The 14,440-nt window shown below is 34.1% G+C and overlaps 1 pseudogene; it reads right to left on the reverse strand.

Moving 5' to 3' along the window:
* On the reverse strand, positions 1,842 to 3,309 carry LOC107611874 (annotated as a pseudogene).

Below are 14,440 nucleotides of genomic sequence, written 5' to 3' on the forward strand. Positions count from 1 at the left end.
CATCCATAAAATAAAAAAAAATTATAAAGCTGTGGCTGTGTTATTCTTTAGTTTCTTTACACCATTTTTATTTTTTTCGCCCTCAGTTGGATTATAATTTTTTTTAATTTGTGTTTATCATTAATTAGTGTGAAATTCTTGGATAGAAATGATTCCATCTCAACAACATAACACAACACATTCACAACCACTCACTAGAATGTAACAAGGTATTATTAGCATGGTGATATTGTCGTCTAGATTGGCCCAAACAGATTAGAAAAGCTGAAATGATAATAAGTAAAGCAAGTGAAATATTACAAAGCAAATACTATATAAGTATTGTTAGAAACAAGAGACTGAGAGAATAATATGAAAAGTGTATTATTGAGTTGTGATCGAAAGTACAATATACAAGAGGTATTTATAGCTGCTAAATGAATCAGAGTAATAAAGGCATAGAATTCTATAATTAATATACAGATATACTATATAAATATAGACGATACTAATTGATCCTAATTGATGCTAATGATTCTCTAACATCCCCCCTCAAACTCAAGTGGGAGCTAAGGATACCAACTTGAGTTTGGATAACAAAGTCCGAAAGCGAGTCGGGTGATGAGCTTTCGTGAAGATATCAGCAGTCTGATCCAGTGTCCCAACGGCAATGAGACGAACAGCATCAATAAGGATACGTTGTCGAACAAAGTGACAATCAATCTCAATGTGTTTGGTGCGTTCATGAAACACTAGAGGGAGAAGAAGCAGCACAGAGATTTGGTACAGGAGGAATATGAAGACTATCGAGTTCAAACAACCTTCCGACCTTACGTCCAGTCCCGATGATCTGTCCCGTCCGAGGATCCTGTACACGACAACCAGAAACAGAAAAGGTGACTTCAAAACCCAGATCAACAAGTTGACCAACAGAAATAAGATTGAAGTTTAATTTGGGAATGTAGTAAGTATCAGGAAGAGTAAGAGATGACTTGTCAGCGCCACGTCAGCGATGCGTCAGCGCCACGTCAGCGAGCGACGACACGTGGCAGCACCGGATAGGCGGAAGGGGGGCACGCTGGCGCACAGGTGGCACACGGGTCAAGGCAGGGTCGGGTCGGGTCGTCACGGGTCAGGGTTGCCAACCAGCTTACCGGGTGACACGTGGACGCTCCAGGGACGTCCGATCTGAACGAAGATCCAACGGCTGCTGAAGCTTCTGGATGAAAAAAATGGTGGTGGACAGCGATGTTCTGACGGCGCGTGGAGGCGCGTGCGGTGGTCTTTGGCGGCGATCTCGGCGGCGTTGGAAAGCTGACGGAGAGAAGAACACGATGATACTGGAGGTGACAAACCAAAGCGTCGGAAACAGCTCGAAAATTGCGATCAAAGAGGCATGAGTGGCAGCGGGAGGGAAGATCAAACTGGTCGTGGCAGCGACTTTCGGCGGCGCGTGGAGGTGCGTTCGGAGGCGGATGGCGACGGTTCTGGTTTCGTTGGAATCACGGCGACAAGACGAACAAGATGGTTATGGGGGTGACGAACCAAAGCGTCAAAAAGAGAACGAAAAAGGAGGCCAAAGAACACTGCCGACAAGGAAAAACAAAGGGGCTATGAACTAATATTCATCGGAAAAAAAAAGACCTAAGCTCTTGATACCATGTTAGAAACAAGAGACTGAGAGAATAATATGAAAAGTGTATTATTGAGTTGTGATCGAAAGTACAATATACAAGAGGTATTTATAGCTGCTAAATGAATCAGAGTAATAAAGGCATAGAATCCTATAATTAATATACAGATATACTATATAAATATAGACGATACTAATTGATCCTAATTGATGCTAATGATTCTCTAACAAGCATTTTGTATTCCAATCAAATACAAAATGCATAATTATTGCACAAACACCTTTCAATAACATTATACAAAATAGAAGTGTGCTTCTATTTTCCAAAGGCATTCTTTATGGCTTGTACAACATAATCATACACCTTCTTATCATCAACAAGTGACTTAGAAACAGTGTCTCTCTGCATGCACCTTTTGGCCCAAGCCATCAATTTAGGACACTCTGCTTCCATTTTGAAATTGCCGTAATTCTCAAAGGTATAAAACCAGCTATAAAATGTGATGAGACAAATATCAAGAAACCCAAAAGTGTCACCGCCATAAAATGCTTTTTCTCCCAAAATATCCTCTAGTTGCTTCAAATTAGAGATCAACTCCTTCTTACATGTTTCATGTTCTTCTCCTTCCGAGAGCCATAGTTTCATCCACGTATTATTATACTGCATTGATAAAGATATCCAATATGGAAAAGTCTATTTATCAATTATCATGCAACAAAAAATGTTAAATTCAAATATTAAAAATTAATTAAATTGCAGAAAATAAATGAGCTGTCAATTTTTTTGTACTGCCTGATTTGGAGTGTATAGCAATTTTTTGAAAAAAAATAATCTAAGAGATTGCAATTAAAAAATGTTTGTTAATTTTATCAACAATGTAAAGTAGACCTTTCTACTCTAGAAATAAAATTTCAAGACAAGTAGATAATCAAGGAAGAAAATCAAATCTCTCCTATATCTGAAGAAATTAAAGATGCAGCCCGGTACACAAGCATCTTGTGTTAAGGCAGGATTTAAGGAAGCGTCACACCCAAAGAATGTAGTATAAAAGAATACTGAATGATAGATAAGAAGATTATAATCTTTCTCTTAAATTAATGGAAATCACATATGTCAAAACAAGTGAAAGCAAGTACCTTTTGGTCAATGAAGTCAACCCAAAATCTGACCTGAGCTCTCTCATAAGGATCCGAGGGCATGATTGGAAATTTGTCATTCCAAATCTCATCAATGTACTGAACTATAATTGCAGATTCACATATTGATCTACCATTATGATCAGAACTGGAACCTTCTTGTGAATTGGATTCACCTGAAGAAGCAAACAACTCTTGCTCCAAAGATCTTGCTCCTTGTACTCATAATTGGCACCCTTTTCAGCCAATGCAATCCTAGCCCTCATACCAAACATGCTTGGCCATGTATCCAACAGAACAACCTCGTTCTCCATTTTTATTGTAGTTCCTAATTAAGGATCTAACAAAATTCAAGCTAAGGGATATAAGTTGTTCTGTGGCTCCACTCCTACTACTCACTCCAGTTGTTGACTACAAAAAACAGGGACAAAGTTTTATAACAGAAAAGAATGAAATGATGATGAAAGCGGTAGAAAACTTTGGAATTTCAAAAGTTAGAGCTTGGCCTTACTAAGGAAGGTATAATTTTGATGCACGTGTAAAGTTACAAAGTTTTCCATTCACATTCACTTTTTGGACTAATATTCACGCTATTAGGAGTGATGATCATGTAAGATAGTTATATTTTGTGGCATAAATAATTAAATATAAGTGTCAGATTAAATTTATATTTTATATCAATAAAAATATTTGAATAATAAATAAGTATTGTTCTACAAAGTTTATAGACAAAAATACTAGCAATATTATTGTCTACGAAAATAATTGTTTACAGTGACGCTGATAAAGCTTTAAAGTTGTATATATAGTTGCGAGATACATTTGTATCTTTCAACACCTATGAGACATTGACTTTTTGTTGAGTTAGAATTGATTTTGATATTAAGATATAATGACAAATATTTTTGTTGGGTTAAAAACTTAAATTTGTGCTAATGGATTTGTGAGTGTTGCAGGCCCAAAACTAAATAAATAATTAGCAAGTTTTAGCCCACATTGTTTATACCAAATTTTAACCCACATATAATAATTAGCAATATATAAATTTTACGAAGTTAAGAGAAAGGGTTCAGAAAATCATAGTTGACTAAAAAGGAAAAAATAAATAGAACAGTTGGCAACGTTAGAAAAGAAATAAAGACAACAAAAATACAAAGACGGATAAGAATCAAACTGCAGAAAATCACTAACAGAGTTTAATTAAGCAAAACAAAAATTGCAGAATAATGGACAACAGTTATAATAGTGCAAAATGAAAGAATTATGCATGTCAAGGAAGACAGCAACTCCAAAGACAGAGAATCAAAATTCAGAGATTGGTAGGACAAAAACAAAATGCAAGAACAACAGAGATAACAATAGAGCAACTCTAAGAATAGTAGAGGTAGTGGAGCATAATAAAAAAGTATTGTATGTCAAAGAAGACAGTTACAACGGGTAGAATCAACAAGAAAATTGGAGAGGTAGTGATGGAATTTGAAGAATAAGTTTCATATTATAAAGTTGAACTCTCAACAATATTTAAAGATAAGAAAAATGGAGTGACACTAGAGCATCATCTTTTATACTTGAGCTGAAATATTTTCCTTCAATTTTGTGCTAGATTTGAAATTTTAGTATTATGACTATCTAATATTTATCTTTCTGTAATTGAGAAAAAGATAAATACGGTGAGGTGAAAAATGAAAAAAGCCATGAGAAAAAAGAGGCAAGAGAGATACATTGAAAAAGTCAAAAGAAATTTTTTATGCATTTGGTTATTGTTGAACTAGGATTAGTTCCCCTTGCGAAGTTGTGTAAAAACCAAAAGTTATTAACTGTTTAATTAAAATAAAATAATAAATTAATTGTTCAGAATAGGTTCGAAAATTTAGACATCTTAATTTAAAAATTTAAAGGTGAGATTTGAATTTAGAAGATTTTTTCGAGTTGAAAAATATAATTTTTTGCAAAAAATTGCGTAAAAACGTGTACTAGTAAATTAACTGGTAGTATCAACTTAAGTCTGTCCAGTAGTGTATAAGAATAATAAAAACTGCAGAAAAGTTTAGAAAACATTTAGAATTGAAAACTGGACACTAATTTTAAAGGTTTTGGCCTAAAGTTGGACCAAACGAATCAAAAACTTTAAATGGTTGGACCAGACCCAAGTTGAACCTAAACCCAACATATAAATACCCAATTAGAGAACCCATTCAGCTCATAAAACACCCAAGTTTGAAGAAGATAGTGAAACCCGAATCAGCTCATAACACACCCAAGTTTGCCTATATCTTGAGCTACGGTGCTCTGATTTACATGTCGTTTGTGACCAGACGAAGCTCTCACCGAGCCATTCATTTAGCTAAACAAAGTGGGAAGAAATTTTCATTTTCTTGCCCTGTTTTTTGCCCTAACGATTTAAAACTAAAACGCGATATCGAACTAAAGGCTCAATATTAAATAGCTAATAAAAAGAAAGTAGAGTAATAACGCTTTATTAGAACAATAATAAACAAACATCAATATCAAATCTAAAATTGGGACACACATTATAATGCCATTATTGTTTCCTGGACACATCCAAAATTGAGCAAACAACAAAAACACATCTAAAACTCAGAAGAGAAATAAAATTTAATACCTTATTTTATTATTAGTTAAATTTTTCACTATCTATTTAAACACTACCATTTTGTGGACTAGCACAAGTAATTTTTTTTATTTGCATTTTTGGGTGTAGGCTGTATGTTAGATACAAGAAACTAGACTCAAATAAACATCCAAATAATTTGTTTACACATTTAAAATGATAATATTGGACGCTAATTTTTCATCAACACATCTGAAATTCATATCTATATGATCTGTTTATAATCCAAATTTATAAGATTACAAATCCAAAATTATATGATTACACAACCAAAATCACAAGATTGTACACCAAATAATTTATAGGCAGCAAAAATCACCAATAAAAAACGAATAAATCCTTAATACAAGTATAAAAATAGAACAACTAGGCAATACTAAAATATTAAAGCTCCTTTGTGATTAACAAACAATATTAGAAAATTAATCTTTGATACAAACAAATAAATAAAGAATAATGATAAACAAGCATCAGTATCTCAATGATTACCTACACAAATTGGGGACACAAACTAGAATGCCATTATTCTTTCATAAACACATCCAAAATTCATTGAACAACATAAACACATCCAAAATTCAGAATTTGCACATGAAAAATAAATTAACATTACAATATATATGGAAATCTCTTCAGGCCATTTTATTTCATTATTGTTCACAATGAAAAAAAAATCTTGTAGAGAATAATAGAAAAAACAATGATGACAGAAAATGCATAAAGAAAAATCTATGAACACTGACACATCCAAATGCCTGAGACGCGTTTCCAGCGGGGAAGAATTGGTGACGCGGAGGAATGGCCACGGGGAGGATGTGGGGATACGGACGAATGGCGAATGGCGACGAAGAGGACGCAACAGCGATAAGGATGAGCGCTGAAGAAGAAGGCGGTGTGGAGGAATTGGTGATGCAAACAAATGGCAACGATGAGGATGCAATGGCGACGGGGATGAACGCCGAGGAGGAAGGCGGCACAGAGGAAAAATGCCACGGACAATGTGAAGCTTTGTGATTTTATGGCAGTATCGACTTTGCTGCTGAAATCTAATTTTTTTTTAGGGTTTTGTTTAGAATATGTTAATAATTAAAAGATTTATAACTTATTCTGGGAATTTTAAAATTGAAATTTTGAATTTTAATTTTACTTAATTTGATTTTTGGATGTGTATTTAAATTAGGATGTGTTAGTAACTAAAAGCTTTAAGACTTATTTGAGAATTTAAAAATTGAAATTTTGAATTTTAATTTTGCTTAATTTAATTTTTGGGTGTGTATTTAAATTGGAATTTTGTTAATAATTAAAAATTTTAAAACTGAAATGAAGATTTTAAAATTGAAAATTTAAATTTCAGTTTTATTTAATTTATTTTTTGGATGTGTATTTAATTTTAAAAGACATTAAATCTATTTAAATGTGTTTATTTTAATTTTTTTAAAATTAATGTAATAAAAGACTGAATAAAATAACACTTTTAAAGAATATCTAGTTGAATTGTATTTCAATGGAGATGAATTAAGGTGCCATGTGTTTAAACTTTTTTATCACGCAAAACAAAGAAAAAAGTGAGTGTATATCAGCTTGGACAAAAAAAAATTGTTAAAAAAAAACTACTACTTCTACTTGTGAAAATAAGTAGAAATAGTAGTTCGCATAGCAGATTAAAAATTATTGTAGAAAATGAAAAAAAAATACAAACAAATAAAAAATAATCGATTTTGGACTTATAAAAGAAAAGTTATAGTTGATAAAATTATTTAAATCTTAAAAAACCATCTAAAATTCTCAAATTGTTCCTCCTAATCTAATAAAATCCCAAATTTTCAATCTCTAACTCTTCACCACCACCTCATTCCACTATCAGCCACTAACACCTTACCCCACCCTAACATTGTTCTGCCTACCCCTTAATCTCACCATAACACTACAATTCTACTGTACTGCCTCACCACCTTTTGTCACCTCAATCATCTTTTTTCCTTTTGTCACCTCTACTAATTTCTATTTCATCTTCAACCAAAATGACATCGTTGCTCATCTTTGTTTTTATTGTTAGTGGACGTTCAACTTTTCGAGACTTTCTTCAACTAAATTGCTTCTTTGGTGGGCTACAAAACAAAGTGAAAGTGAAGAAAAATTACATCTACACTTTGTGGTGGTAAAAATGGTGGACATTGCAATGTGATAAAATTGTGATCTAGATATGATTTTATTGAAGAAAATAAGATTGAAGTGGAAGAAGAAGACTCAGAGAAAGTAAATTTGCCATATGAACAAATGCAAAACCTAAAATTGAAAGAAAAACCATAGAGTACATGAGAGTACATAATGTTATCCACTATTTATAGCTATTAGAAAACTAACCTTACTAAAAACTAACTCAATATGGTAAATAAATTAACTATGGTTATGAGGTAATTACTATTGCTAGCTTTAACATCTAACCAAAAAAACTTTTCTATCATTCTAACTAAAGTTACAAAAATAAATACTATCAAAAAATTATTCAACCATAATAAGTTACAGCTCGCTTTTTTGAGCCATTAGATACTAGCTTAATATCATCTCTAACATCCTTCCTCAAGTTGAAACTGATTGAATTAGTTGTAAGTTCGGCAACATTATTATCATCCTCCCTTAAATTAAGACTTGTTGAAACCTTTAACTTCTTATCATCCACAGAATATCCTCCTTCAAGTGGGGCGTGTAAGTCAAGCATGCCCAACTTAAAAAGTAAAGGTTCAAAGACACCCACTGATAATGCTTTAGTAAGTAAATCATCCGTTAGATGAGCTGATTTAATAGGTAGCAATTTCAGCACCCCTGTTTGAGACTTTTCACGAACAATGTGACAATCTAATTCAATGTGTTTAGTTCTTTCATGAAAGATCGGATTAGCTGCAATATACAGCGCAGATTGATTGTCACAATAGAGATTGATTGGCTGAGGATGAGATACATGGTAGTCATTAAGAAGATAAAGAAGCCATTGACCTTCCCGAGTTGCTTGTGCCATGGCACGATATTTAGCTTCTGAGGAAGAACATGCTACAATTGTTTGCTTCTTACTCTTCCAAGACACTAATGAAGAATCTAGGAAAAACAATACCCAGTTATTGATCAACGAGTATCGGAACAAGTTGTCCAATCCGAATCAACATAACCAGGTAATTTGAGATCATTATTTGAAGAGAAGAAAAGACCCTTAGAAGGAGATTTCTTGATGTATCAAAGAACATGTAGTGCTGTTATGAGCAGATATTTTATACACTTTTTGGCATCATTTTCATATAGTTTTTAGCATGTTTGATTTGAGTTTTATTATATTTTCATAGGTTTTGGTACAAAATTCACATTTTTGGATTCTACTTTGAGTTTGTGTGTTTTTATGCAATTTCAGGTATTTTCTGGCTGAAATTGAGGAGCTGGAGCAAAAGTCTGATTCAGAGGCAGAGAAAGTGCTGCAGATGCTGTCCAGATCTAACCTCTTTGCACTCGAAAGAGATTTTCTGGATAGACATCCAAATGGAGCGTTCTCAACGACTATGGGAAGCTAACATCCAGAGCTTTCCAAAAATATATAATAGTCCATAGTTTGCTTCAGAATTGAAGGCCCAAAACTGGCGTCCAACGCCAGCCTCCTGCCCTATTCTGGCGTCCAACACCCAAAGGAGAAGAGACCTGCGTCCAACGCCCATAAAGGACCCCTAGCTAGCGTTCAACACCCTAGAAGCCTCCTAGCACATGGATCTCATTAAAGCTCAGCCCAAACAGTCACCAAGTGGGTCCTAAAAGTGGATTCTGGCACTAAAAGATTGTTTTACCGTTCTTATGTAATCCTTAGTCATTAGTTTAGTATTTATTTGAGAATTTTTACACTATTCAGGAGCTCTTAGACACTTTACACGTTTTTTAGATTGTATCTTCTATCAGTATGAGTTTCTAAACATTTTAGGTTGAGGGGAGGAGCTCTGCTAAGTTTTATGGTTCAATAAAAGTATTCTTTTCAATCCGTGTTTGATTCTCGATTCTAAGATGTATCTTCGCTCTTCATCATTATGAATGCATTGAACTGGAACAAGGTTATCTCATTCTACATGGGTTTAGAGTGCGTCTTTCATCAGACAATGATGAACCAGTAGCTTGATTATACATCTCTTAGACGGCTAATCTACGACTTCGTTGGGGACTTCGCGAAACATCAGTTCAGCCGAGGTGTGGGGAGATTAGAGTCTTTTTGGTAGAGGCTAGAACCCAAAGGCGCAGCATTCTCTGATCCGGAAGATTCGACCTTGTCTGTGGCATTTTGAGTAGGATCATTAAGGAGAATGGACTGCAGGAGCTTCACCCACAATCAGAATGGATCCACACTAACCCTGGGGTTCAGATATGGAGGAGCATTGGCAACCTCTCAACCGGCGTTGATCACATACAGCCTGGCATAGAAGAAATCATTCACAGTTGAAGAAGATAGTAAAACCAGAGTTCTATAGAAGAACAAAGCTTCTCCAAGCGTTAACCATCTTCTTATCACTGGTTATAATCAAACATTGTAATTCCATCTTATTCCAATTTTATGTGCTTTAAATAACATACCTACTTCTTCTATTCACCTGACTAAGATCTACAAGATAACCATAGCTTGCTTCAAACCACAATCCTCGTGGGATCGACCCTGACTCGCTTAGGTATTACTTGGACGACCCAGTGCACTTGCTAGTTCAGTTGTATGAACTGTGGGAATTCGTGCACCAAGTTTTTGGCGTTGTTGTCGGGGATTGTTCGAGTTTGGACAACTAACAGATTATTTGTTGCTTAGATTAGGTATTGTCTTTAATTTTTGTTTGAGTCTTTTATTTTCTTCTTCTTTCGAAAAATATCAAAAATTTTTTTTCAAAAACCTTTTCTTTTCTTTGTTTAATCTTTGTTTTTGGTTTGAGTCTTTTGTTCGTGTTCTCGTTCTGGTTCAAATTTCTTTGAGCCTCTTTCCAAAAAAATTTTCAAAAATAGTGTCTTTTGTTTAAGTCTTGTGTCAATCTTTAAGTTTGATGTCTTCTTGTGTCTTTTCTTTTAAATTTTCGAAAATTGTGTCTTTGGTTTTCAAAATTTTTAAGTTTGGTGTCCTTTGCATGTTCTTGTTTTCTTTGAATCCTTTGAGTTTTGTTCTTGGTGTTTTTTTTAATCTTCAAAGTGTTCTTGTTTTTCTTTTTGTTTTGATCTTAAAATTTTTAAGTTTGGTGTCTCTTTGTGTTTTTCTTTACAATTTTCGCACACTTGGTGTTCTTAGATCTACAAATTTAAAGTTTGGTGTCTTTTTATTATTTTTCTCTTTCTTCATTAAATTCAAAAAAATAAAAAATATCTTTTCTATCTTTATTCTAATTAATTTTCGAAAATTACAACAAGTTTTTCAAATTTTAATTTCAAAATCATTATCTTATCTTATCTTAATTTCAAATTTTAAATTCAAATCTTTTCAAAAATCATATCTTTTTTAAATATTTATCTTATCTTGTTTCAAATTCAAAATTCAAAAATTTAAAATTCAATTTTCAAAATCTTATCCTATCTTATTTCAAATTCAAAATTTTAAAATTCAATTTCAAAATTTAAAATTTAAAATTTAAAATTTAAAATTTCAAAATCAAATCGTTTTCAAAAATCAAATTTCAAATCTTATCTTCTTCAACCTCTTTTCAAATCTTTTCTTTTAAAATTTGATTCTTTCTTATCTTATCTTTCTTTTAAAATTTAAATTTCAAAACTTTTTAAATTAGAAACTATCTTTTTTATTTTGATTTCAAATATTTTCGAATTAAAACTTATCTTTTCTTAACTTCCTTTTCTTATCTTTCTTACCTAACTTATCTTCTTTTTAATTCGAAACTTTTTCTATCTTATCTTCTTTTAAATTTTAATTTTAAAAACTTTTCAAATCTTTTCAATTCTTATCTTATCTTGTTGACTTTTTCAAATATTTTCAAAATCAAATATTTTCTAATCTTCTATCTTATCTTGTTTTCAAATCTTTCTTAATTAGTTAGTTGCTTTCTCTTTCTTCTTTTTCAAAACTTTCTAACTAACTCCTCTCTCTTCTATTTTTGAAAATATCTTCTTTATTTCTCCCTCTTCTTTTTTCAAAAATCATCATTAAATTTTCAAATCTTTTTCATTCATTAACCTTTATCTGATTAATAAATAAAATAAAAACAAAAATATTTCAATTCTAGTCTCTAATTTTGCTTCTAATTTTCGAATTCTTCCTCTCTTCTAGCGAAATTCTTCTTCTCCTTTCTCTATCTTCATTTTTCTTTCTTCTTTTGGATATCTCACCAGGAGCTCCATATACTGTGATATAGAGACTCCCATTCTTCTTTCTTCTTATTTATGTATGCAGAGACACCGGAGTAACTATGGATCCAAAGAGGAATGCACGAATTAGGAGACCTCTGGGTTCCTATACATTTGACACTCATATTGACTCAGATGACTTTAAGGTCAACCTAGACCAGGTCTTGTTGTTATGGCAAAAATGCCAGTTTCATGGACACCCATAGGAAGACCCTAGTAAGTTCATCTCTGACTTCCTACAGTTCTGTGACACTATAGAGGCCAATGGAGTGGACCCTGAAGTCCCCAGACTAAAACTCTTCCCATTTGCTCTGAGTGATCAAGCAAATAAATGGTGGCATATAGAACTTAGAGGAAGTGTGAACACCTGGGATAAGGTATTGGAATTATATTAACTCCTATTTATTCATTATCCATGTTACGGCAGATGTTCTATGGATACAAGCTTTTTAATACACCAAACTCGTATTTTTTTGATTCTGGTCCGCGAGAATTATTTATTTCGATTTCTATCCTTATACCCGTAATAGGTATTGGTATTTATCCAGATTTTATTTTCTCATTCTCGGTTGACAAGGTTGAAGCCATTCTATCAAATTTTTTCTAAATTTTTTTAATGAAAATTAATACAACCCCCCAAAAAAAGAGAAATAAACCACATAACAAAATTGGAATTAATTATATGTAAATATGTTTGTTGTTTGTGAGAACCCCTTGAATCATTACATTACTACTTGATTTAAAGGAAAATATGTAGGTCTAGTAGAAACAATTAGAGGGTTTAAATTGATTCTTTCTGGAGAATTAGACGGTCTTCCCGAGCAAGCCTTTTATTTGGTGGGTAATATCGATGAAGCAACTGCGAAGGCTACGAACTTAGAAATGGAGGGGAAATTGAAGAAATGACTTTAAATCTTCTGAACAGGTTCTCTCCCTCACAGAAATTAACTAAGCTAGTGACCGATGTTCAAACCTTCAGGCAGAAGGAGAGTGAGTCTCTCCATGATGCTTGGGAGAGGTACAAAATGATGTTCAGGAATTTTCCCTCCCCCATATGTTCTCAAGATGGGGGCAAGACAATGATCTTCTATGAAGCAATCTCTGAGATAGCCACGAAGAAAGTAGATCACTTTGCAAATGGCCCTCTGTACTTTATAGAGACACATGAAGAGGTAGATGAGCTCATTGAGATAGCTGCCAAAAACCAGTACTTATACTCCTGTGAGGAGACTTTAGTTAGGACAGAAGTTCTAGACATGGAGACTGTAGCCACACTCCCTTCTGAGGTTTATAATGCTCCTAGTGATATGAGTTGTAATTACCTTCAAGGCGACACTCTCACTCATGACCGGTGGACACCTGAGCAGGTTAATATTCCTCTTACTGAGTTGTTTGAGGAAGTGAATCCTTATAGGGCCCTCACAGAAAACCTGATACTCTTTGGGAAGGAGGCCTTAAAAGAAGGTGAGACAGTAGTCTTCACCAAAGAGGCCGAACCTCAGGAGTCTGCTACTAAGGGACTAAAGGCAATCAAGAACCAGGAGGATCCTGAGAATGCCATTGAGCACCCCCTATAGAGGAGAAGGAACCTCGAGTTGAATCTTCTCTGGGTGTGCAAGAGGAGCCTGTGATTACCACAGAGTACCCCCTTGCAGAGGTAAAAGAGCCTCAAGAGCTATCTTTTCTTGGCGTGCAGAAAGAACTGGCAGATGAGTAGTTGGCTCATTTCCCAGCAGCCGTTAAGGAGTTGCAAGTCAATATCTCTGTTTCAAAGGTATTGGAAAAAAAGACCCCCTATACGGCCTGTCTAAAAGACATTCTTTTTGAAAAGAAGGACCTAAGGGGAGATGAAATAGAGGTACTTACTGAGAAGTACAGTATCCTAATTCAGAATGAGCTGCCAAGGAAGATGCTAGATCCAGGGAGCTTTCAGATCATATGGACTACTGGAAAGCTCACTTTTGACAAAGCCCTGTATGATCTTGGCTTACGTTTAAATCTAATACCTTCATCTGTGATGAATAAGATGGGAATCCAAGAGGCACAAAAAATAATGATTACCTTGAATAAGGTCTGGATGTTGTTCAAGGTTTTTGACCCTCCATTACCCCCTGACAAGGGCGGCACTTGCATAAAGGATTCAGCATTCAAGCCTCCTCCCTTAGATGAAACCAATTCAATCCCTCCTAAGCCCAAACATAAGTTTGGTGTTGGATGTACACTATCCACAAAGGAGGAAGACCCAAAAGAAAGATGCCTAAGGGCTGGAAAAACAAAAATATCCATACTGAAGGCTTTTCACCATGGAAGATGGTAATGTTCACTTATGTCATCATGGTATTCACCATGGAAGAGGAAACTGGCACTAAGGGACACCAGCATATTGCTGCAAGTCAAACCCTACCTTATTTAGTGAGCAAGATCCTGTCTCTTGAGCGTATTAAGCTAATCCATGAGAGCACAAGAAGGAAGCTCCCAGTAAGGAGTAAGGATTTATTCCTCTATGACTATCTTCCTCCTTGAAAGGAGCTGTCCGTCAAGCTAATGACATTAAAAAAGCGCTTGTTGGGAGGTAACCCAACCATGAGTAGAGTATTTCTGTTCTTATCTCTTTTGTTTATTTTCATTTGAGTTTATTTTAGTTTATTTTTAGAGTTTTACCTTGCTTTTTAATGTTTGTGATCATGTGCAGTAGTTAGAACAGAAAC

This window comes from Arachis ipaensis, chromosome B08 (genome assembly GCF_000816755.2).
Source record: "Arachis ipaensis cultivar K30076 chromosome B08, Araip1.1, whole genome shotgun sequence".
Classification (NCBI taxonomy): domain Eukaryota; kingdom Viridiplantae; phylum Streptophyta; class Magnoliopsida; order Fabales; family Fabaceae; genus Arachis; species Arachis ipaensis.